The sequence below is a fragment of the Gorilla gorilla genome, chromosome 20, assembly GCF_029281585.2.
Source record: "Gorilla gorilla gorilla isolate KB3781 chromosome 20, NHGRI_mGorGor1-v2.1_pri, whole genome shotgun sequence".
NCBI lineage: Eukaryota > Metazoa > Chordata > Mammalia > Primates > Hominidae > Gorilla > Gorilla gorilla.
In genome coordinates this window covers 5,738,867-5,763,225 of record NC_073244.2, presented here as the reverse complement: position 1 = coordinate 5,763,225, position 24,359 = coordinate 5,738,867, and the positions used below count along the sequence as shown (strand labels likewise).

Here is a 24,359-nt window from a genome sequence, read left to right as displayed (position 1 = left end):
TAGGGTCAGGGCCCAGGGTTAGGGCTTCAGGGTCCGGGCCCGGGGCCCAGGGTTAGGGTTTTAGGGTCAGGGCCCGGGGCCCAGGGTTAGGGTGATTTCCAGGAAGTGACCTCACAGTGACTCAGGCTACCACTTACTGTTGATTGTGATGAAATGCCAGCTGAGGCACATGCCTTGGCAGCTAATTGGTTGCTGCCCTTGACTACTATGAAGACTGGTGTGGGAAGGGTCGCTTTGGATGCACTTGAGCAGGGGTCCCCAACCCCTGAGCCATGGAGCCATAAGGAGCCACACAGCAGGTGAGTGGTGTCGAGTGAGGGAGTGAGGGAAGCTTCGTCTGTATTTACAGCCACTCCCCTTTGCTCACATTCCCACCTGAGCTCCACCTTCTCAGATGAGCAGCAGCATTAGATTCTCATAGGAGAACGCACCCTGTTGTGAACCGTGCATGTGAGGGATCTAGGTTGCGCTGTGCTTATGAGAATCTAATACCTATTGATCTGTCACTTTCTCCCATCACGCTCAGGTGGGACCATCCAGTTTCAGGAAAACAAGCTTAACACGCCCACTGATTCTACATTATGGTGAGTTCTATAATTATTTTATTATATATTCCAGTGTAATAATGGAAATGAAGTGCCTAATAAACGTAAATGTGCTTAAATCTTTTGGCCCAGCTCCTACCTCCCGGCAGCCTCGCCAGGCCCAGAACTCTCTCCAGTCAGCCTCTACAGACCAAGCTCATGACTCACAATGGCCTATTGAGGCCCATACCCTACCTCACGGCAGTCTCCGCAGATGAGCCTACTGCCTCACAACAGCCTCCACAGGCACAGCTCCATCGTTACAATGGCCTCTTTAGACCCAGCTCCTGCCTCCCAGCCTTCTCTCCAGGCCCTGAACTTTCTCCGTAAGTTGAGGTAGCTGGGACTGTAGGTATACATGACGATACTTGGCTAATTTTTAAATTGTTTTGCAGACATGGGGTCTCACTTTGTTGGCCAGGCTGGTGTCAAACTAATGGCCTCAAGTGACCCTTCCACCCCTGCCTCCCATCCTCGAGGTATGTGCCACCACAAGGGGCACTTGTTCAATTTTCTAAAGAAAAAATTTCTAAAGTAAGGCTGTGGGATGATGGCAGGAAGATAAAAGAAAAACAGAAGAATAAGTTAAAATGACTTATTCACACATATTCTTTTGACAGCAAGAAGAACTCTTAGTATATACATTCCTTACAAACAAACAAACGGCAGATAAACAATGTTGTATAGGAACTTCAACACACACTGTACAATCTTCCCACTTTGCTGACATAAGTTATGGAAATTTCGTGGTTTCCTTGAGTGTCGCTACCAGTATTTTGCTTCTCTGATGATTTTTATCAACTTCCTCATCTGTTAACTTCTCTCCAAAGTATGTCATGTCACGACATACTGCCGCTGCACGAACACGGCCAGTGTCTTCCTATTAAACATGTAGAATGCTTTCCTAATTTCTCTTTTTACTCTCTGTCTTTGTGTTCTGCATTTTCCTTACTTTTATTGTCAGAAACTCCAGAAAGTCAATCGTACTAATTTATCACGATTTGCTTTATTAATTTATACTATGCTTATATGGAATTTTGCCCAACAGACCTCATTACAATTTGGGCCACGGCCCAGGGTTAGGGTTGTTTTAGGGTCAGGGCCAGGGCCCAGGGTTAGGGTTGTTTTAGGGTCAGGGCCAGGGCCCAGGGCTAGGGGTGTTTTAGGGTCAGGGCCAGGGCCCAAAGTTAGGGTTGTTTTAGGGTCAGGGCCCAGGGTTATGGTTTTAGGCTCAGGGCCAGGGCCCAGGGTTAGGGTTTTAGGCTCAGGGCCAGGGCCCAGGGTTAGGGTTTTAGGCTCAGGGCCAGGGCCCAGGGTTAGGGTTTTAGGGTCAGGGCCAGGGCCCAGGGTTAGGGTTTTAGGCTCAGGGCCAGGGCCCAGGGTTAGGGTTTTAGGCTCGGGGCCAGGGCCCAGGGTTGGGGTTTTAGGGTCAGGGCCAGGGCCCAGGGTTAGGGTTTTAGGCTCAGGGCCAGGGCCCAGGGTTAGGGTTTTAGGATCAGTGCCAGGGCCCAGGGTTAGGGTTTTAGGGTCAGGTCCAGGGCCCAGGGTTAGGGTTTTAGGGTTAGGGCCAGTGCCCAGGGTTAGGGTTTTAGGGTCAGGGCCTGGGCCCAGGGTTAGGGTTTTAGGGTCAGGGCCAGGGCCCAGGGTTAGGGTTTTAGGGTCAGGGTCAGGGCCCAGGGTTAGGGTTTTAGGGTCAGGGCCTGGGCCCAGGGTTAGGTTTTTAGGGTCAGGGCCCAGGGTCTGGGTTTTAGGGTCAGGGCCCAGGGTTAGGGTTTTAGGGTCAGGACCCAGGGTTAGGGTTTTAGGGTCATGGCCCAGGGTTAGGGTTTTAGGGTCAGGGCCCAGGGTTAGGGTGATTTCCAGGAAGTGACCTCACAGTGACTCAAGCTACCACTTACTGTTGATTGTGATGAAATGCCAGCTGAGGCACATGCCTTGGGGGCTAAGTGGTTGCTGCCCTTGACTACTATGAAGACTGGTGTGGGAAGGGTCGCTTTGGATGCACTTGAGCAGGGTTCCCCAACCCCTGAGCCATGGAGCCGTAAGGAGCCACACAGCAGGTGAGTGGTGTCGAGTGAGGGAGTGAGGGAAGCTTCGTCTGTATTTACAGCCACTCCCCTTTGCTCACATTCCCGCCTGAGCTCCACCTTCTCAGATGAGCAGCAGCATTAGATTCTCATAGGAGAACGCACCCTGTTGTGAACCGTGCATGTGAGGGATCTAGGTTGCGCTGTTCTTATGAGAATCTAATACCTATTGATCTGTCACTTTCTCCCATCACGCTCAGGTGGGACCATCCAGTTTCAGGAAAACAAGCTTAACACGCCCACTGATTCTACATTATGGTGAGTTGTATAGTTATTTTATTATATATCGGATATATAATACGTATATATATATATTTAGATATATGTAATAATGGAAATAAAGTGCCTAATAAATGTAAATGTGCTTAAATCTTTTTAAGCAGATTCTTCAGGCCCAGCATCTGCCTCACTGTGGACCCCCCAAGCCAAGCTCCCAACCTTTCAGCAGCTTCTACACACCCAGCTCCCGCCTGCCAGTGGCCTCTTCAGGCCCATGGGGCTCATTCCTCACAACAGCCTTTCCAGTCCCAGTTTTTCCCTTCCGGCGGCCTCTCCGGGCTGAGAACCTCCTCAAGTCGGCCTCTCCAGACCCACTTGCACCCTCCAGGCGTCCTCTCCGGGCCAAGCTCCTCTTCCTGGCTGTGTCTCCAGGCCCGACTCCTGCCTCTCAACAACGTCTTTGGACTCAGTGCCTACCCATCTCCTGGCGTCCTTGGTCGGCCCACAGCTTCCTCAAGCCAAGCTCCCCAGGCCCAGGTCAGGCCTCACGGTGCCCCCTCCACGATGAGCTCCTGCCCTCCAATGGCACCTGCAGGCCCCAAATGGTCTCCGGTCGGTGGGCTCCTCCACGCCAAGCTTGGGCCTCCCGGTGACCTCTGCAGGCCCAAGTTGTCCTGAAGTCAGCATCTCCCAGCCGTGCCTCCCAGCAAGTAAGCAAGCTCTTTTGGCTCAACTCCTGCCCAGCTCCCAACCGCCTTTGTAGGTCCCGAACTTTCTCCAGCCACGTTCTTTGGGCCTCATTCCTGCCGCCCGGTGGCCTGTACGGGCCCAGCAATGGTTGGAGAACGGCCTCTGCAGGTCCCGCTCTTGCCTCCCAGGGGCCTCTCCAGGCCCAGCTCTCGCCCCCACGGCGGCCACCCGGGGCCAAGTCCCTGCCTGCCTCCCAGCAGCCCGCATGCGGCCCAGCTCCTCCCTCACGGTGGCCTGTTGATGCCCATGCCTCTGGTACCCTGCCCAGAGGCATGAGCCCCTGCCACACACTGGCTCCTCCCACGCTGAGAGAGGTCAGCGTGAGCCCTTGCCTCACACCGGCCCCTCCCACGCTGAGAGAGGTCAGCGTGAGCCCCTTGCCTCACATCGGCCCCTCCCACGCTGAGAGAGGTCGGCGTGAGCCCTTGACTCACACCGGCCCCTCCCACGGTGAGAGAGGTCAGCGTCACCCCCTTACCTCACACCGGCCCCTCCCACGCTGAGAGAGGTCGGCGTGAGCCCTTGCCTCACACCGGCCCCTCCCACGGTGAGAGAGGTCAGCGTCAGCCTCTTGCCTCACACCGGCCCCTCCCACGCTGAGAGAGGTCGGCGTGAGCCCCTTGCCTCACACCCGCCCCTCCCACGCTGAGAGAGGTCGGCGTGAGCCCCTTGCCTCACACCGGCCCCTCCCACGCTGAGAGAGGTCGGCGTGAGCCCTTGCCCCACACCGGCCCCTCCCACGCTGAGAGAGGTCAACATGAGCCCCTTGCCTCACACTGGCCCCTCCCACGCTGAGAGAGGTCAGCGTGAGCCCCTTGCCTCACACCGGCCCCTCCCACGCTGAGAGAGGTCAGCATGAGCCCCTTGCCTCACACCGGCCCCTCCCACACAGAAGAGGTCGGCGTGAGCCCTTGACTCACACCGGCCCCTCCCACGCTGAGAGAGGTCAGCATGAGCCCCTTGCCTCACACCGGCCCCTCCCACACAGAAGAGGTCGGCGTGAGCCCTTGACTCACACCGGACCCTCCCACGGTGAGAGAGGTCAGCGTCACCCCCTTGCCTCACACCGGCCACTCCCACGTTGAGGGAGGTCAGCGTGAGCCCCTTGCCTCACACCGGCCCCTCCCACGCTGAGAGAGGTCAGCGTGAGCCCTTGCCTCACAGCGGCCCCTCCCACGGTGAGAGAGGTCAGCGTCAGCCCCTTGCCTCACACCGGCCCCTCCCACGCTGAGAGAGGTCAGCGTGAGCCCTTGCCTCACACCGGCCCCTCCCACGGTGAGAGAGGTCAGCGTGAGCCCTTGCCTCACACCGGCCCCTCCCCCGGTGAGAGAGGTCAGCGTCAGCCCCTTGCCTCACACCGGCCCCTCCCACGCTGAGAGAGGTCGGCGTGAGCCCTTGCCTCACACCGGCCCCTCCCACGCTGAGAGAGGTCATCGTCAGCCCCTTGCCTCACACCGGCCCCTCCCACGCTGAGAGAGGTCAGTGTGAGCCCTTGCCTCACACCGGCCCCTCCCACGCTGAGAGAGGTCGGCGTCAGCCCCTTGCCTCACACCGGCCCCTCCCACGCTGAGAGAGGTCAGTGTGAGCCCTTGCCTCACACCGGCCCCTCCCACGGTGAGAGAGGTCGGCGTCAGCCCCTTGCCTCACACCGGCCCCTCCCACGCTGAGAGAGGTCGGCGTGAGCCCTTGCCTCACACCGGCCCCTCCCACGCTGAGAGAGGTCAGCGTGACCCCCTGCCTCAACAGGCCACCCTGAGGGAGGAGCAGGGTCGCACGCGGGCTGCTGTGAGGCAGGCAGCGACTTGGGCCTGGGAGGTCGTGGTGGGGTGAGAGCTGGGCTTGGAGACTCCCCTGGGAGGCAACAGCGGGGCCTACAGACTCTGTTCTCCAGCCGGAGCTGGGACTGTTCAGGTACTGGGAGGTGGGATGTGGGTCTGAAGAGCTTGGTTGCAGAAACTTCGGGGTCTACAAACGCAGGCGGGAGCTGAGCCAAAAAAGGTTGTTTGCTGGGAGGCGGGAGATGCAGCCAGGAGAAACAGCTCTGCCTGCAGAGGCCGCCATGCGGGAGGCGGAGGCCGGGCCTCCTCAAATCGGCCTCTCCAGACCCACTTGCAGCCTCCCGGCATCCTCTCCGGGCCCAGCTCTTCCTCCCGGCTGCGTCTCCAGGCCTGACTCTGGCCTCCCAACAACGTCTTTGGACTCAGCTCCTGCCCAGCTCCCAGCAGGCCCAAGTCGTCGTCAAGTCGGCCTGGAATTGGGCCCGGAAGAGCAGCAAGTCGGCCTCCCCGGGCCCAGCTCCGTCCTCTCGGCGGCCTCTCCAGGTGCAAAACTTCCTCGAGTCAGCCTCTCCAGGCCCCGCTCCTCCTGCCTCCCAGTGGCCTCTTTCAGCCCAGACCAGCTCATGGCTCTTGGCGGCCTTCCCAGGCCCCGCTTTTGACTTTTGGTGGCCTCTTCAGGCCCAGAACTTGACCTCCAGTGGGCCTTTGCAGGCCCGGCCTCCTGCCTCTCGAAGGCCTGCATGGGCCCGGACTCACAGCGGACTCACAGCGGACTCTCCATGCCCAGCTAGCTCTCGCCTCATTGCGGCCTCCCGAGTCCAAAGCTCCTGCCTCTCGGCCGCTTCGGCAGGCCCAGCTCCCGCCTGCCAGTGGCCTCTTTAGGCCCAGCTCATTCCTCACAACGGCCTTCCCAGGCCCCGTTTTTCCCTTCTGGCAGCCTCTTGGCCTCTAATTTGTTTATCTTTTGTGTATAAATCCCAAAATATTGAATTTTGGAATATTTCCACCATTATGTAAATATTTTGGTAGGTGATTTATTTGGAGTGAGTTTCTGCACCAAGCCCGAATTTTTTATTTTATTTTCCTTATTATTTGGTGTTAAACAGGTTTAATGACGGTCATGGCAACTGTTTGGCACAATGAAAAATATCGCCCATGATCAACGTGTTCTGTTCTGGGGAAGGGGGCAAAGGCAGGGTGAATCACTTTCTTAAAAAGTATAGCTCAAGTTGGGAGTGCAGAGGGAATGGGGAGAAAACCCTCCCGCTGCCTGTGTCGAAGTGCAGGAGCCCCCACCCCCATACTCACCTGAGTCCAGCCCCTCTGGGGAAAGAAGGGGTGCATGAACTCCCCCTAGTCCACAGGCACCTCCCTGTGGCCCAAGGCCCTCTTCACACTCCATCTTGTAGCCCCAACAGGAGCTATTTTCCGAAAAGTGAAAAGCTCTGAAGGTCCCACAATTCATGGTATGTACACCTCCCTCACCAGGGGCTGCAAAGTGGCCTGGAGCTCCATACTGAGTAGAAGTCTTTGGGCCAGAGTCAGCATCTGGCTGACAGTCCGGATATCCTGGTTGGAGTGACCCTGGTGCGCCCTGCCAGGGCCTGGTGCCGCTTGCTGAAGATCATGACCGCCACTCATGGGCCACCGATGTGGTCCTTGTCCCATTTGTTGGGGCTGCGTCCATCCTTCTCAGAAGATGAGTCCTGTTCCTTGCGCAGGGCACTGAGGGACTGGGCCTGACATCATCTGAGTGGTAGAGGCAACTGGGTGTCAGGAGACATGATGGAGAGGAAAGCATCATCATGGTCATTCTCTGTCTCACTGTCCAGCAGGGACTCCCCTGAGGGGCCCAGGGCTCCTCCTCCATGGTGGGAGGTGAGCTTTTAACAGGTTCCACCACCCCCAAAGTGTGTGGGGTTGCGGGCCCTGGGCTTTCAGGGCAGGTGGCTCCAGGGGGCCGCCCAGGGTCAACACTCCCTGTGCCACCTGGTGGATGCTCATGAGCAACAGCTGCCAACTTGGCAGGTTGTTTTCTCTGGTTGGAGGCCACTGAGTAACTGGCAGGTTGCTGGGCCTCGTGTGGCTGCAGGGAGGGGTCAGGAAGGGGATGGAGTACCAGGGGAACACGGCCACAGAGTGACCTTCCACATTCCTCCACACGAACATGCTGACGCCACGGGAGGCCTCACTGAATGCAGGCCTGGGGGCCGAGTACTTGGTCCGGGCAGGGAGTTCCTGGCAGGGGCTCACACCTCACCCCCTCCTCAGCCCAGGTGGCTTGGGCCCAGAGAAGTGGGGGTTGGAGAGGAGCAGAAGGCCAGGCCTCAAGTTTTGTTTTTTTTGTTTGTTTTTTTGTTTTTGAAATGTAGTTTGTCTCTTGTCACCCAGGCTGGAGTGCAGTGGCACGATCTCAGTGGCCTTCATACCTGGCTAATTTTTTGTATTTTTACTGGGGGTGGGGTTTTGCCATGTTGGCCAGGCTGGTCTTGACCTCCCGACCTCAGGTGATCCACCCACCTCAGCCTCCCAAAATGGGATTACGGGCATGAGCCACTGCTCCCAACTTCATTCATTTTTACTTGAAAAACTCCGTTAAGCATTTTTTTAAGGTAGACCTAGTGGTCCTGAATGCCCTCAGCTTTGTTTGTCGAGGAAGCACGTTATTTCTTTTTTCTCTCTGAAGGACAGCTTTGTCAGACATAGTATTAGTTGCTGGCACTTTTTTTCTTTCAGCACTTTGAATCTATTATTCGATTCTGTCCTGACCTGCAAAGTTTCTTTAACTTTTGACTATTTGATTATATTGTGACTTGGTGAGTATCTATTTGGTTTGAACCTCTTTAGGAATCTTTAAGCTTCATGGATTTAGATGTCCAAATCTTTCCCATGATTTAGGCAGTCTTCAGCCATTCTTTAAATAAGCTTTCTTCTCCTTTCTCTACTTTCCTTCTCAAACTCCCATAACCTGACAATGGTTTGCCTAATGGTGTCTTGTTGGCTTTCTTTTCTCTGTCTTTTCTTCTTCTTTTTTTTTTTTTTGAGACAGAGTCATGCTCTGTCACCCAGGCTGGAGTGCAATGTGTGGTCTAGGCTCACTAGGGTTAGGGTTAGGGTTTTAGGGTAAGGGCGAAGGGTTAGGGTTTTAGGGTAAGGGCGAAGGGTTAGGGTTTTAGGGTAAGGGCGAAGGGTTAGGGATTTAGGGTAAGGGCGAAGGGTTAGGGCTTTAGGGTCAGGGCCCAGGGTCAGGGATTTAGGGTCAGGGCGAAGGGTTAGGGTTTTAGGGTCAGGGCCCAGGGTTAGGATTTTAGGGTCAGGGCCCAGGGTTAGGGTTTTAGGGTCAGGGCCAGGGCCCAGGGTTAGGGTCTTAGGGTCAGGGCCCAGGGCCCAGTGTTAGGGTTTTAGGGTCAGGGCCCAGGGCCCAGGGTTAGAGTTTTAGGGTCAGGGACCGGGGCCCAGGGTTAGGGCTTCAGGATCACGGCCCGGGGCCCAGGGTTAGGGCTTCAGGGCCAGGGCCCGGGGCCCAGGGTTAGGGCTTCAGGGTCAGGGCCCGGGGCCCAGGGTTAGGGTTTTAGGATCAGGGCCCGGGGCCCAGGGTTAGGGCTTCAGGGCCAGGGCCCGGGACACTGGGTTAGGGCTTCAGGGTCAGGGCCCGGGGCCCAGGGTTAGGGCTTCAGGGTCAGGGCCCGGGGCCCAGGGTTAGGGCTTCAGGGTCCGGGCCCGGGGCCCAGGGTTAGGGTTTTAGGGTCAGGGCCCGGGGCCCAGGGTTAGGGTGATTTCCAGGAAGTGACCTCACAACGACTCAAGCTACCACTTACTGTTGATTGTGATGAAATGCCAGCTGAGGCACACGCCTTGGGAGCTAAGTGGTTGCTGCACTTGACTACTATGAAGACTGGTGTGGGAAGGGTCGCTTTGGATGCACTTGAGCAGGGGTCCCCAACCCCTGAGCCATGGAGCCGTAAGGAGCCACACAGCAGGTGAGTGGTGTCGAGTGAGGGAGTGAGGGAAGCTTCGTCTGTATTTACAGCCACTCCCCTTTGCTCACATTCCCGCCTGAGCTCCACCTTCTCAGATGAGCAGCAGCATTAGATTCTCATAGGAGAACGCACCCTGTTGTGAACCGTGCATGTGAGGGATCTAGGTTGCGCTGTGCTTATGAGAATCTAATACCTATTGATCTGTCACTTTCTCCCATCACGCTCAGGTGGGACCATCCAGTTTCAGGAAAACAAGCTTAACACGCCCACTGATTCTACATTATGGTGAGTTCTATAATTATTTTATTATATATTCCAGTGTAATAATGGAAATGAAGTGCCTAATAAACGTAAATGTGCTTAAATCTTTTGGCCCAGCTCCTACCTCCCGGCAGCCTCGCCAGGCCCAGAACTCTCTCCAGTCAGCCTCTACAGACCAAGCTCATGACTCACAATGGCCTATTGAGGCCCATACCCTACCTCACGGCAGTCTCCGCAGATGAGCCTACTGCCTCACAACAGCCTCCACAGGCACAGCTCCATCGTGACAATGGCCTCTTTAGACCCAGCTCCTGCCGCCCAGCCTTCTCTCCAGGCCCTGAACTTTCTCCGTAAGTTGAGGTAGCTGGGACTGTAGGTATACATGACGATACTTGGCTAATTTTTAAATTGTTTTGCAGACATGGGGTCTCACTTTGTTGGCCAGGCTGGTGTCAAACTAATGGCCTCAAGTGACCCTTCCACCCCTGCCTCCCATCCTCGAGGTATGTGCCACCACAAGGGGCACTTGTTCAATTTTCTAAAGAAAAAATTTCTAAAGTAAGGCTGTGGGATGATGGCAGGAAGATAAAAGAAAAACAGAAGAATAAGTTAAAATGACTTATTCACACATATTCTTTTGACAGCAAGAAGAACTCTTAGTATATACATTCCTTACAAACAAACAAACGGCAGATAAACAATGTTGTATAGGAACTTCAACACACACTGTACAATCTTCCCACTTTGCTGACATAAGTTATGGAAATTTCGTGGTTTCCTTGAGTGTCGCTACCAGTATTTTGCTTCTCTGATGATTTTTATCAACTTCCTCATCTGTTAACTTCTCTCCAAAGTATGTCATGTCACGACATACTGCCGCTGCACGAACACGGCCAGTGTCTTCCTATTAAACATGTAGAATGCTTTCCTAATTTCTCTTTTTACTCTCTGTCTTTGTGTTCTGCATTTTCCTTACTTTTATTGTCAGAAACTCCAGAAAGTCAATCGTACTAATTTATCACGATTTGCTTTATTAATTTATACTATGCTTATATGGAATTTTGCCCAACAGACCTCATTACAATTTGGGCCAGGGCCCAGGGTTAGGGTTGTTTTAGGGTCAGGGCCAGGGCCCAGGGTTAGGGTTGTTTTAGGGTCAGGGCCAGGGCCCAGGGCTAGGGGCGTTTTAGGGTCAGGGCCAGGGCCCAAAGTTAGGGTTGTTTTAGGGTCAGGGCCAAGGGTTAGGGTTTTAGGCTCAGGGCCAGGGCCCAGGGTTAGGGATTTAGGCTCAGGGCCAGGGCCCAGGGTTAGGGTTTTAGGCTCAGGGCCAGGGCCCAGGGTTAGGGATTTAGGCTCAGGGCCAGGGCCCAGGGTTATGGTTTTAGGCTCAGGGCCAGGGCCCAGGGTTAGGGTTTTAGGCTCAGGGCCAGGGCCCAGGGTTAGGGTTTTAGGGTCAGGGCCAGGGCCCAGGGTTAGGGTTTTAGGGTCAGGGCCAGGTACCAGGGTTAGGGTTTTAGGCTCGAGGCCAGGGCCCAGGGTTAGGGTTTTAGGGTCAGGGCCAGGGCCCAGGGTTAGGGTTTTAGGCTCAGGGCCAGGGCCCAGGGTTAGGGTTTTAGGATCAATGCCAGGGCCCAGGGTTAGGGATTTAGGGTCAGGTCCAGGGCCCAGGGTTAGTGTTTTAGGGTTAGGGCCAGTGCCCATTGTTAGGGTTTTAGGGTCAGGGCCTGGGCCCAGGGTTAGGGTTTTAGGGTCAGGGCCAGGGCCCAGGGTTAGGGTTTTAGGGTCAGGGCCAGGGCCCAGGGTTAGGGTTTTAGGGTCAGGGCCTGGGCCCAGGGTTAGGTTTTTAGGGTCAGGGCCCAGGGTTTGGGTTTTAGGGTCAGGTCCCAGGGTTAGGGTTTTAGGGTCATGGCCCAGGGTTAGGGTTTTTGGGTCAGGGCCCAGGGTTAGGGTGATTTCCAGGAAGTGACCTCACAGTGACTCAGGCTACCACTTACTGTTGATTGTGATGAAATGCCAGCTGAGGCACATGCCTTGGGAGCTAATTGGTTGCTGCCCTTGACTACTATGAAGACTGGTGTGGGAAGGGTCGCTTCGGATGCACTTGAGCAGGGGTCCCCAACCCCTGAGCCATGGAGCCGTAAGGAGCCACACAGCAGGTGAGTGGTGTCGAGTGAGGGAGTGAGGGAAGCTTCGTCTGTATTTACAGCCACTCCCCTTTGCTCACATTCCCGCCTGAGCTCCACCTTCTCAGATGAGCAGCAGCATTAGATTCTCATAGGAGAACGCACCCTGTTGTGAACCGTGCATGTGAGGGATCTAGGTTGCGCTGTTCTTATGAGAATCTAATACCTATTGATCTGTCACTTTCTCCCATCACGCTCAGGTGGGACCATCCAGTTTCAGGAAAACAAGCTTAACACGCCCACTGATTCTACATTATGGTGAGTTCTATAATTATTTTATTATATATTCCAGTGTAATAATGGAAATGAAGTGCCTAATAAACGTAAATGTGCTTAAATCTTTTGGCCCAGCTCCTACCTCCCGGCAGCCTCGCCAGGCCCAGAACTCTCTCCAGTCAGCCTCTACAGACCAAGCTCATGACTCACAATGGCCTATTGAGGCCCATACCCTACCTCACGGCAGTCTCCGCAGATGAGCCTACTGCCTCACAACAGCCTCCACAGGCACAGCTCCATCGTTACAATGGCCTCTTTAGACCCAGCTCCTGCCGCCCAGCCTTCTCTCCAGGCCCTGAACTTTCTCCGTAAGTTGAGGTAGCTGGGACTGTAGGTATACATGACGATACTTGGCTAATTTTTAAATTGTTTTGCAGACATGGGGTCTCACTTTGTTGGCCAGGCTGCTGTCAAACTAATGGCCTCAAGTGACCCTTCCACCCCTGCCTCCCATCCTCGAGGTATGTGCCACCACAAGGGGCACTTGTTCAATTTTCTAAAGAAAAAATTTCTAAAGTAAGGCTGTGGATGATGGCAGGAAGATAAAAGAAAAACAGAAGAATAAGTTAAAATGACTTATTCACACATATTCTTTTGACAGCAAGAAGAACTCTTAGTATATACATTCCTTACAAACAAACAAACGGCAGATAAGCAATGTTGTATAGGAACTTCAACACACACTGTACAATATTCCCACTTTGCTGACATAAGTTATGGAAATTTCGTGGTTTCCTTGAGTGTCGCTACCAGTATTTTGCTTCTCTTATGATTTTTATCAACTTCCTCATCTGTTAACTTCTCTCCAAAGTATGTCATGTCGTGACATACTGCCGCTGCAGGAACACGACCACTGTCTTCCTATTAAACATGTAGAATGCTTTCCTAATTTCTCTTTTTACTCTCTGTCTTTGTGTTCTGCATTTTCCTTACTTTTATTCTCAGAAACTCCAGAAGTCAATCGTACTAATTTATCACGATTTGCTTTATTAATTTATACTATGCTTATATGGAATTTTGCCCAACAGACCTCATTACAATTTGGGCCAGGGCCCAGGGTTAGGGATGTTTTAGGGTCAGGGCCAGGGCCCAGGGTTAGGGTTGTTTTAGGGCCAGGGGCAGGGCCCAGGGTTAGGGTTGTTTTAGGGACAAGGCTCGGGCCCAGGTTTAGGGTTGTTTTAGGGTCAGGGCCAGGGCCCAGTGTTAGGGTTGTTTTAGGGTCAGGACGCAGGGTTAGGGTTGTTTTAGGGTCAGGGCCCAGGGTTAGTGTTGTTTTAGGGTGAGGGCCCAGGGTTGGGTTTGTTTTAGGGTCAGGGCCAGGGCCCAGGGTTATGGTGATTTTAGGGTCAGTGCCCAGGGTTAGGGTTGTTTTAGGGTCAGTGCCCAGGGTTAGGGTTGTTTTAGGTCATGGCCAGGGCCCAGGGATAGGGTTGTTTTAGGGTCAGGGCCAGGGCCCAGGGTTAGGGTTGTTTTAGGGACAGGGTCAGGGCCCAGGGTTAGGCTTGTTTTAGGGTCATGTCCTGGGCCCACGGTTAGGCTTGTTTTAGAGTCAGGGCCAGGGCTCAGGATTAGGCTTGTTTTAGGGTCAAGGACAGTGCCCAGTGTTAGGGTTGTTTTAGGGTCAGGACCTGAGCCCAGTGTTAGGCTTGTTTTAGTTCCAGGGCCCAGGTTTAGGGTTGTTTTAGGTCAGGGCCAGGGCCCAGCGTTAGGGTTGTTTTACGGTCAGGGCCAGGGCCCAGGGTTAGGCTTGTTTTAGGGTCAGGGCCAGGTCCCAGGGTTAGGCTTGTTTTAGGGTCAGGGCCAGGGCCCAGGGTTAGGCTTGTTTTAGGGTCAGGGACAGGGCCCAGGGTTAGGGTTGTTTTAGGGTCTGGGCCAGGGCCCAGGATTAGGCTTGTTTTAGGGTCAGGGCCAGGGCCCAGGGTTAGGCTTGTTTTAGGGTCAGGGCCAGGGCCCAGGGTTAGGCTTGTTTTAGGCTCAGGGCCAGGGCCCAGGGATAGGGTTGTTTTAGGGTCAAGGCCAGGTCCCAGGGTTAGGGTTGTTTTAGGGTCAGGGCCAGGGCACAGGGTTAGGCTTGTTTTAGGGTCAGGGCCAGGGCCCAGGGTTAGGGTTGTTTTAGGGTCAGGGCCAGGGCCCAGGGTTAGGCCTGTTTTAGGGTCAGGGACAGGGCCCAGGGTTAGGGTTGTTTTAGGGTCAGGGCCAGGGCCCAGGGTTAGGTTTGTTTTAGTGTCAGGGCCAGGGCCCAGCGTTAGGCTTGTTTTAGGTTCAGGGCCAGGTCCCAGGGTTAGGGTTGTTTTAGGGTCAGGGCCAGGGCCCAGGGTTAGGGTTGTTTTAGGGTCAGGTCCTGGCCCCAGGGTTAGGCTTGTTTTAGTGCCAGGGCCCAGGGTTAGGGTTGTTTTAGGGTCAGGGCCAGGGCCCAGGTTTACGGTTGTTTTAAGTCAGGGCCAGGGCCCAGGGTTAGGGTTGTTTTAGGTCAGGGCCAGGTCCCAGGGTTAGGCTTGTTTTAGGGTCAGGGCCAGGGCCCAGGGTTAGGGTTGTTTTAGGTCATGGCCAGGGCCCAGGGTTAGGGTTGTTTTAGGTCAGGGCCAGGTCCCAGGGTTGGGGTTGTTTTAGGGTCAGGGCCCAGGATTAGAATTGTTTTACGGTTAGTGCCCATGGTTGGGTTTATTTTAGGGTCAGGGTCAGGGCCCAGGGTTAGGTTTGTTTTAGGGTCAGGGTCAGGGCCCAGGGTTAGGGTTGTTTTAGGGTCAGGGTCAGGGCCCAGGTTTAGGCTTGTTTTAGGGTCAGGGCCAGGGCCCAGGGTTAGGGTTGTTTTAGGGTCAGGGCAAGGGCCCAGGTTTAGGGTTGTTTTAGGGTAAGGTCCAGGGCCCAGGGTTAGGGTTGTTTTAAGTTCAGGGCCAGGGCCCAGGGTTAGGGTTGTGTTAGGGTCAGGGCCAGGGCCCAGGGTTAGGATTGTTTTAGGGTCAGGACCTGGGCCCAGGGTTAGGCTTGTTTTAGGGTCAGGGCCAGGCCCCAGGGTTAGGCTTGTTTTAGGGTCAGAGCCAGGGCCCAGGGTTAGGGTTGTTTTAGGGTCAGGGTTAGGGCCAGTGCCCAGGGTTAGGGTTTTTTTAGGGTCAGGGTGAGGGCCCAGGGTTAGGCTTGTTTTAGGGTCTGGGCCAGGGCCCAGGTTTAGGTTTGTTTTAGGTCAGGGCCGGGGCCCAGGGCTAGGGTTGTTTTAGGTCAGGGACAGGTCCCACGGTTAGGGTTGTTTTAGGGTCAGGGCCAGGGCCCAGGGTTAGGGTTGTTTTAGGGTCAGGGCTAGGGCCCAGGTTTAGGCTTGTTTTAGGGTCAGGGCCAGGGCCCAGGGTTAGGCTTGTTTTAGGGTCAGGGCTAGGGCCGAGCGTTAGGCTTGTTTTAGGGTCAGGGACAGGGCCCAGGGTTAGGGTTGTTTTAGGGTCAGGGCCAGGGCCCAGGGTTAGGCTTGTTTTAGGGTCAGGGCCAGGGCCCAGGGTTAGGCTTGTTTTAGGGTCAGGACCTGGGCCCAGTTTTAGGCTTGTTTTAGTGCCAGGGCCCTGGGTTAGGGTTGTTTTAGGGTCAGGGCCAGGGCCCAGGGTTAAGGTTGTTTTAGGTTCAGGACCTGGGCCCAGGGTTAGGCTTGTTTTAGTGCCAGGGCCCTGGGCTAGGGTTGTTTTAGGGTCAGGGCCAGGGCCCAGGGTAAGGGTTGTTTTAGGTCAGGGCCAGGGCCCAGCATTAGGGTTGTTTTAGGGTCATGGACAGGGCCCAGGTTTAGGGGTGTTTTAGGGTCAGGGCCAGGGCCCAGGGTAAGGGTTGTTTCAGTGTCAGGGCCAGGGCCCAGGGTTAGGGTTGTTTTAGGGTCAGGGCCAGGGTCCAGTGTAAGGGTTGTTTCAGTGTCAGGGCCAGGGTCCAGGGTTAGGGTTGTTTTAGGGTCAGGGCCCAGGGTTAGGGTTGTTTTAGGGTGAGGTCCAGGGCCCAGGGATAGGCTTGTTTTAGGGTCAGGGCCAGGGCCCAGGTTTAGGCTTGTTTTAGGGTCAGGGCCAGGGCCCAGGTTTAGGCTTGTTTTAGGGTCAGGGCCAGGGCCAAGGGTTAGGCTTGTATTAGGGTCAGGTCCAAGGCCCAGGGTTAGGCTTGTTTTAGGGTCAGGGCCAGGGCCCAGGGTTAGGCTTGTTTTAGGGTCAGGGCCAGGGCCCAAGATTAGGCTTGTTTTAGGGTCAAGGACAGGGCCCAGGGTTATGGTTGTTTTAGGGTCAGGGCCACGGCCCAGGGTTAGGCTTGTTTTAGGGTCAGGGCCAGGGCCCAGGGTTAGGCTTGTTTTAGGGTCAGGGCCAGGGCCCAGGGTTAGAGTTGTTTTAGGGTCAGGGCCAGGGCCCAGCGTTAGGGTTGTTTTAGGGTCAGGGCCAGGGCCCAGGGTAAGGGTTGTTTTAGGTCAGGGCCAGGGCCCAGCATTAGGGTTGTTTTAGGGTGATGGACAGGGCCCAGGTTTAGGGGTGTTTTAGGGTCAGGGCCAGGGCCCAGGGTAAGGGTTGTTTCAGTGTCAGGGCCAGGGCCCAGGGTTAGGGTTGTTTTAGGGTCAGGGCCAGGGTCCAGTGTATGGGTTGTTTCAGTGTCAGGGCCAGGGTCCAGGGTTAGGGTTGTTTTAGGGTCAGGGCCCAGGGTTAGGGTTGGTTTAGGGTGAGGTCCAGGGCCCAGGGATAGGCTTGTTTTAGGGTCAGGGCCAGGGCCCAGGTTTAGGCTTGTTTTAGGGTCAGGGCCAGGGCCCAGGTTTAGGCTTGTTTTAGGGTCAGGGCCAGGGCCAAGGGTTAGGCTTGTATTAGGGTCAGGTCCAAGGCCCAGGGTTAGGCTTGTTTTAGGGTCAGGGCCAGGGCCCAGGGTTAGGCTTGTTTTAGGGTCAGGGCCAGGGCCCAAGATTAGGCTTGTTTTAGGGTCAAGGACAGGGCCCAGGGTTATGGTTGTTTTAGGGTCAGGGCCACGGCCCAGGGTTAGGCTTGTTTTAGGGTCAGGGCCAGGGCCCAGGGTTAGGCTTGTTTTAGGGTCAGGGCCAGGGCCCAGGGTTAGAGTTGTTTTAGGGTCAGGGCCAGGGCCCAGCGTTAGGGTTGTTTTAGGGTCAGGGCCAGGGCCCACGGTTAGGGTTGTTTTAGGGTCAGGTCCTGGGTTCAGGGTTAGGCTTGTTTTAGTGCCAGGGCCCAGGGTTCGGGTTGTTTTAGGGTCAGGGCCAGGGCCCAGGGTCAGGGTTGTTTTAGGTCAGTGCCAGGGCCCAGCATTAGGGTTGTTTTAAGGTCAGGGCCAGGGCCCAGGTTTATGGGTGTTTTAGGGTCAGGGACAGGGCCCAGCGTTAGGGTTGTTTTACGGTCAGGGCAGGGCCCAGGGTTAGGGTTGTTTTAGGGTCAGGGCCAGGGCCCAGGGTTAGGATTGTTTTAGGGTCAGGACCTGGGCCCAGGGTTAGGCTTGTTTTAGGGTCAGGGCCAGGGCCCAGGGTTAGGCTTGTTTTAGGGTCAGGGCCAGGGCCCAGGGTTAGGCTTGTTTTAGGGTCAGAGCCAGGTCCCAGGGTTAGGGTTGTTTTAGGGTCAGGGTTAGGGCCAGGGCCCAGGGTTAGGGTTTTTTTAGGGTCAGGGTGAGGGCCCAGGGTTAGGCTTGTTTTAGGGTCAGGGCCAGGGCCCAGGTTTAGGGTTGTTTTAGGTCCGGGCCATGGCCCAGGGTTAGGGTTGTTTTAGGTCAGGGCCAGCTCCCAGGGTTAGGGTTGTTTTAGGGTCAGGGCCAGGGCCCAGGGTTAGGGTTGTTTTCGGGTCAGGGCTAGGGCCCAGGTTTAGGCTTGTTTTAGGGCCAGGGCCAGGGCCCAGGGTTAGGCTTGTTTTAGGGTCAGGGCCAGAGCCGAGCGTTAGGCTTGTTTTAGGGTCAGGGACAGGGCCCAGGGTTAGGGTTGTTTTAGGGTCAGGGCCAGGGCCCAGGGTTAGGCTTGTTTTAGGGTCAGGGCCAGGGCCCAGGGTTAGGGTTGTTTTAGGTTCAGGACCTGGGCCCAGTGTTAGGCTTGTTTTAGTGCCAGTGCCCAGGGTTACGGTTGTTTTAGGGTCAGGGACAGGGTCCAGGTTTAGGGTTGTTTTAGGTCAGGGCCAGGGTCCAGGAATAGGGTTGTTTTAGGGTCAGTGCCCGGGCCCAGGGTTAGGGTTGTTTTAAGGTCAGGGCCAGGGTCCAGGGTAAGGGTTGTTTCCGTGTCAGGGCCAGGGCCCAGGGTTAGGGTTGTTTTAGGGTTAGGGCCAGGGCCCAGGGTTATGGTTATTTTAGGGTCAGTGCCCAGGGTTAGGGTTGTTTTAGGACATGGCCAGGGCCCAGGGATAGGGTTGTTTTAGGGTCAGTGCCAGGGCCCAGGGTTAGGCTTGTTTTAGGGTCAGGGTCAGGGCCCAGGGTTAGGCTTGTTTTTGGGTCAGGTCCTGGGCCCACGGTTAGGCTTGTTTTAGGGTCAGGGCCAGGGCCCAGGTTTAGGCTTGTTTTAGGGTCAAGGACAGGGCCCAGGGTTAGGGTTGTTTTAGGGTCAGGCCCAGGGCCCAGGGTTAGGGGTGTTTTAGGTTCAGGGCCAGGGCCCAGGGTTACGGTTGTTTTAGGGTCAGGATCTGGGCCCAGGTTTAGGCTTGTTTTAGTGCCAGGGCCCAGGGTTAGGGTTGTTTTAGGGTCAGGGCCAGGGCCCAGGGTTAGGGTTGTTTTAGGGTCAGGGCCAGGGCCCAGGGTTAGGCCTGTTTTAGGGTCAGGGACAGGGCCCAGGGTTACGGTTGTTTTAGGGTCAGGGCCAGGGCCCAGGGTTAGGTTTGTTTTAGTGTCAGGGCCAGGGCCCAGCGTTAGGCTTGTTTTAGGTTCAGGGCCAGGGCCCAGGGTTAGGGTTGTTTTAGGGTCAGGGCCAGGGCCCAGGGTTAGGGTTGTTTTAGGGTCAGGTCCTGGCCCCAGGGTTAGGCTTGTTTTAGTGCCAGGGCCCAGGGTTAGGGTTGTTTTAGGGTCAGGGCCAGGGCCCAGGTTTACGGTTGTTTTAAGTCAGGGCCAGGGCCCAGGGTTAGGGTTGTTTTAGGTCAGGGCCAGGTCCCAGGGTTAGGCTTGTTTTAGGGTCAGGGCCAGGGCCCAGGGTTAGGGTTGTTTTAGGTCATGGCCAGGGCCCAGGGTTAGGGTTGTTTTAGGTCAGGGCCAGGTCCCAGGGTTGGGGTTGTTTTAGGGTCAGGGCCCAGGATTAGAATTGTTTTAGGGTTAGTGCCCATGGTTGGGTTTATTTTAGGGTCAGGGTCAGGGCCCAGGGTTAGGTTTGTTTTAGGGTCAGGGTCAGGGCCCAGGGTTAGGGTTGTTTTAGGGTCAGGGCCAGGGCCCAGGTTTAGGCTTGTTTTAGGGTCAGGGCCAGGGCCCAGGGTTAGGGTTGTTTTAGGGTCAGGGCAAGGGCCCAGGTTTAGGGTTGTTTTAGGGTAAGGTCCAGGGCCCAGGGTTAGGGTTGTTTTAAGTTCAGGGCCAGGGCCCAGGGTTAGGGTTGTGTTAGGGTCAGGGCCAGGGCCCAGGGTTAGGATTGTTTTAGGGTCAGGACCTGGGCCCAGGGTTAGGCTTGTTTTAGGGTCAGGGCCAGGCCCCAGGGTTAGGCTTGTTTTAGGGTCAGGGCCAGGGCCCAAGATTAGGCTTGTTTTAGGGTCAAGGACAGGGCCCAGGGTTATGGTTGTTTTAGGGTCAGGGCCACGGCCCAGGGTTAGGCTTGTTTTAGGGTCAGGGCCAGGGCCCAGGGTTAGGCTTGTTTTAGGGTCAGGGCCAGGGCCCAGGGTTAGAGTTGTTTTAGGGTCAGGGCCAGGGCCCAGCGTTAGGGTTGTTTTAGGGTCAGGGCCAGGGCCCACGGTTAGGGTTGTTTTAGGGTCAGGTCCTGGGTTCAGGGTTAGGCTTGTTTTAGTGCCAGGGCCCAGGGTTCGGGTTGTTTTAGGGTCAGGGCCAGGGCCCAGGGTCAGGGTTGTTTTAGGTCAGTGCCAGGGCCAAGCATTAGGGTTGTTTTAAGGTCAGGGCCAGGGCCCAGGTTTATGGGTGTTTTAGGGTCAGGGACAGGGCCCAGCGTTAGGGTTGTTTTACGGTCAGGGCAGGGCCCAGGGTTAGGGTTGTTTTAGGGTCAGGGCCAGGGCCCAGGGTTAGGATTGTTTTAGGGTCAGGACCTGGGCCCAGGGTTAGGCTTGTTTTAGGGTCAGGGCCAGGGCCCAGGGTTAGGCTTGTTTTAGGGTCAGGGCCAGGGCCCAGGGTTAGGCTTGTTTTAGGGTCAGAGCCAGGTCCCAGGGTTAGGGTTGTTTTAGGGTCAGGGTTAGGGCCAGGGCCCAGGGTTAGGGTTTTTTTAGGGTCAGGGTGAGGGCCCAGGGTTAGGCTTGTTTTAGGGTCAGGGCCAGGGCCCAGGTTTAGGGTTGTTTTAGGTCCGGGCCATGGCCCAGGGTTAGGGTTGTTTTAGGTCAGGGCCAGCTCCCAGGGTTAGGGTTGTTTTAGGGTCAGGGCCAGGGCCCAGGGTTAGGGTTGTTTTCGGGTCAGGGCTAGGGCCCAGGTTTAGGCTTGTTTTAGGGCCAGGGCCAGGGCCCAGGGTTAGGCTTGTTTTAGGGTCAGGGCCAGAGCCGAGCGTTAGGCTTGTTTTAGGGTCAGGGACAGGGCCCAGGGTTAGGGTTGTTTTAGGGTCAGGGCCAGGGCCCAGGGTTAGGCTTGTTTTAGGGTCAGGGCCAGGGCCCAGGGTTAGGGTTGTTTTAGGTTCAGGACCTGGGCCCAGTGTTAGGCTTGTTTTAGTGCCAGTGCCCAGGGTTACGGTTGTTTTAGGGTCAGGGACAGGGTCCAGGTTTAGGGTTGTTTTAGGTCAGGGCCAGGGTCCAGGAATAGGGTTGTTTTAGGGTCAGTGCCCGGGCCCAGGGTTAGGGTTGTTTTAAGGTCAGGGCCAGGGTCCAGGGTAAGGGTTGTTTCCGTGTCAGGGCCAGGGCCCAGGGTTAGGGTTGTTTTAGGGTTAGGGCCAGGGCCCAGGGTTATGGTTATTTTAGGGTCAGTGCCCAGGGTTAGGGTTGTTTTAGGACATGGCCAGGGCCCAGGGATAGGGTTGTTTTAGGGTCAGTGCCAGGGCCCAGGGTTAGGCTTGTTTTAGGGTCAGGGTCAGGGCCCAGGGTTAGGCTTGTTTTTGGGTCAGGTCCTGGGCCCACGGTTAGGCTTGTTTTAGGGTCAGGGCCAGGGCCCAGGTTTAGGCTTGTTTTAGGGTCAAGGACAGGGCCCAGGGTTAGGGTTGTTTTAGGGTCAGGCCCAGGGCCCAGGGTTAGGGGTGTTTTAGGTTCAGGGCCAGGGCCCAGGGTTACGGTTGTTTTAGGGTCAGGATCTGGGCCCAGGTTTAGGCTTGTTTTAGTGCCAGGGCCCAGGGTTAGGGTTGTTTTAGGGTCAGGGCCAGGGCCCAGGGTTAGGGTTGTTTTAGGGTCAGGGCCAGGGCCCAGGGTTAGGCCTGTTTTAGGGTCAGGGACAGGGCCCAGGGTTACGGTTGTTTTAGGGTCAGGGCCAGGGCCCAGGGTTAGGTTTGTTTTAGTGTCAGGGCCAGGGCCCAGCGTTAGGCTTGTTTTAGGTTCAGGGCCAGGGCCCAGGGTTAGGGTTGTTTTAGGGTCAGGGCCAGGGCCCAGGGTTAGGGTTGTTTTAGGGTCAGGTCCTGGCCCCAGGGTTAGGCTTGTTTTAGTGCCAGGGCCCAGGGTTAGGGTTGTTTTAGGGTCAGGGCCAGGGCCCAGGTTTACGGTTGTTTTAAGTCAGGGCCAGGGCCCAGGGTTAGGGTTGTTTTAGGTCAGGGCCAGGTCCCAGGGTTAGGCTTGTTTTAGGGTCAGGGCCAGGGCCCAGGGTTAGGGTTGTTTTAGGTCATGGCCAGGGCCCAGGGTTAGGGTTGTTTTAGGTCAGGGCCAGGTCCCAGGGTTGGGGTTGTTTTAGGGTCAGGGCCCAGGATTAGAATTGTTTTAGGGTTAGTGCCCATGGTTGGGTTTATTTTAGGGTCAGGGTCAGGGCCCAGGGTTAGGTTTGTTTTAGGGTCAGGGTCAGGGCCCAGGGTTAGGGTTGTTTTAGGGTCAGGGCCAGGGCCCAGGTTTAGGCTTGTTTTAGGGTCAGGGCCAGGGCCCAGGGTTAGGGTTGTTTTAGGGTCAGGGCAAGGGCCCAGGTTTAGGGTTGTTTTAGGGTAAGGTCCAGGGCCCAGGGTTAGGGTTGTTTTAAGTTCAGGGCCAGGGCCCAGGGTTAGGGTTGTGTTAGGGTCAGGGCCAGGGCCCAGGGTTAGGATTGTTTTAGGGTCAGGACCTGGGCCCAGGGTTAGGCTTGTTTTAGGGTCAGGGCCAGGCCCCAGGGTTAGGCTTGTTTTAGGGTCAGAGCCAGGGCCCAGGGTTAGGGTTGTTTTAGGGTCAGGGTTAGGGCCAGTGCCCAGGGTTAGGGTTTTTTTAGGGTCAGGGCGAGGGCCCAGGGTTAGGCTTGTTTTAGGGTCTGGGCCAGGGCCCAGGTTTAGGTTTGTTTTAGGTCAGGGCCAGGGCCCAGGGCTAGGGTTGTTTTAGGTCAGGGACAGGTCCCACGGTTAGGGTTGTTTTAGGGTCAGGGCCAGGGCCCAGGGTTAGGGTTGTTTTAGGGTCAGGGCTAGGGCCCAGGTTTAGGCTTGTTTTAGGGTCAGGGCCAGGGCCCAGGGTTAGGCTTGTTTTAGGGTCAGGGCTAGGGCCGAGCGTTAGGCTTGTTTTAGGGTCAGGGACAGGGCCCAGGGTTAGGGTTGTTTTAGGGTCAGGGCCAGGGCCCAGGGTTAGGCTTGTTTTAGGGTCAGGGCCAGGGCCCAGGGTTAGGCTTGTTTTAGGGTCAGGACCTGGGCCCAGTTTTAGGCTTGTTTTAGTGCCAGGGCCCTGGGTTAGGGTTGTTTTAGGGTCAGGGCCGGGGCCCAGGGTTAGGGTTGTTTTAGGTTCAGGACCTGGGCCCAGGGTTAGGCTTGTTTTAGTGCCAGGGCCCTGGGCTAGGGTTGTTTTAGGGTCAGGGCCAGGGCCCAGGGTAAGGGTTGTTTTAGGTCAGGGCCAGGGCCCAGCATTAGGGTTGTTTTAGGGTCATGGACAGGGCCCAGGTTTAGGGGTGTTTTAGGGTCAGGGCCAGGGCCCAGGGTAAGGGTTGTTTCAGTGTCAGGGCCAGGGCCCAGGGTTAGGGTTGTTTTAGGGTCAGGGCCAGGGTCCAGTGTAAGGGTTGTTTCAGTGTCAGGGCCAGGGTCCAGGGTTAGGGTTGTTTTAGGGTCAGGGCCCAGGGTTAGGGTTGTTTTAGGGTGAGGTCCAGGGCCCAGGGATAGGCTTGTTTTAGGGTCAGGGCCAGGGCCCAGGTTTAGGCTTGTTTTAGGGTCAGGGCCAGGGCCCAGGTTTAGGCTTGTTTTAGGGTCAGGGCCAGGGCCAAGGGTTAGGCTTGTATTAGGGTCAGGTCCAAGGCCCAGGGTTAGGCTTGTTTTAGGGTCAGGGCCAGGGCCCAGGGTTAGGCTTGTTTTAGGGTCAGGGCCAGGGCCCAAGATTAGGCTTGTTTTAGGGTCAAGGACAGGGCCCAGGGTTATGGTTGTTTTAGGGTCAGGGCCACGGCCCAGGGTTAGGCTTGTTTTAGGGTCAGGGCCAGGGCCCAGGGTTAGGCTTGTTTTAGGGTCAGGGCCAGGGCCCAGGGTTAGAGTTGTTTTAGGGTCAGGGCCAGGGCCCAGCGTTAGGGTTGTTTTAGGGTCAGGGCCAGGGCCCACGGTTAGGGTTGTTTTAGGGTCAGGTCCTGGGTTCAGGGTTAGGCTTGTTTTAGTGCCAGGGCCCAGGGTTCGGGTTGTTTTAGGGTCAGGGCCAGGGCCCAGGGTCAGGGTTGTTTTAGGTCAGTGCCAGGGCCAAGCATTAGGGTTGTTTTAAGGTCAGGGCCAGGGCCCAGGTTTATGGGTGTTTTAGGGTCAGGGACAGGGCCCAGCGTTAGGGTTGTTTTACGGTCAGGGCAGGGCCCAGGGTTAGGGTTGTTTTAGGGTCAGGGCCAGGGCCCAGGGTTAGGATTGTTTTAGGGTCAGGACCTGGGCCCAGGGTTAGGCTTGTTTTAGGGTCAGGGCCAGGGCCCAGGGTTAGGCTTGTTTTAGGGTCAGGGCCAGGGCCCAGGGTTAGGCTTGTTTTAGGGTCAGAGCCAGGTCCCAGGGTTAGGGTTGTTTTAGGGTCAGGGTTAGGGCCAGGGCCCAGGGTTAGGGTTTTTTTAGGGTCAGGGTGAGGGCCCAGGGTTAGGCTTGTTTTAGGGTCAGGGCCAGGGCCCA

At 56.0% G+C, this 24,359-nt stretch overlaps 2 long non-coding RNA genes across 2 annotated transcripts in view; both read left to right on the top strand.

The window, feature by feature from the left end:
* The window catches only part of LOC129528753 (uncharacterized), a 35,011-nt gene extending 28,434 nt beyond the window's left edge, over positions 1–6,577 (top strand). Inside the window, exons 4-7 of the long non-coding RNA XR_010132160.1 lie at positions 527–584; positions 678–910; positions 2,872–2,929; positions 3,055–6,577. This is a non-coding gene — a long non-coding RNA (uncharacterized lncRNA). The remainder of the gene's footprint in view (positions 1–526; positions 585–677; positions 911–2,871; positions 2,930–3,054) is intronic.
* A 2,453-nt stretch (positions 6,578–9,030) lies between these two features.
* LOC134757745 (uncharacterized) lies at positions 9,031–12,450 on the top strand. The gene is made up of 4 exons (XR_010132161.1): positions 9,031–9,683; positions 9,777–10,009; positions 12,043–12,100; positions 12,194–12,450. It is a non-coding gene; the product is annotated as an uncharacterized lncRNA (long non-coding RNA).
* The last annotated feature ends 11,909 nt before the right edge of the window (positions 12,451–24,359 follow it).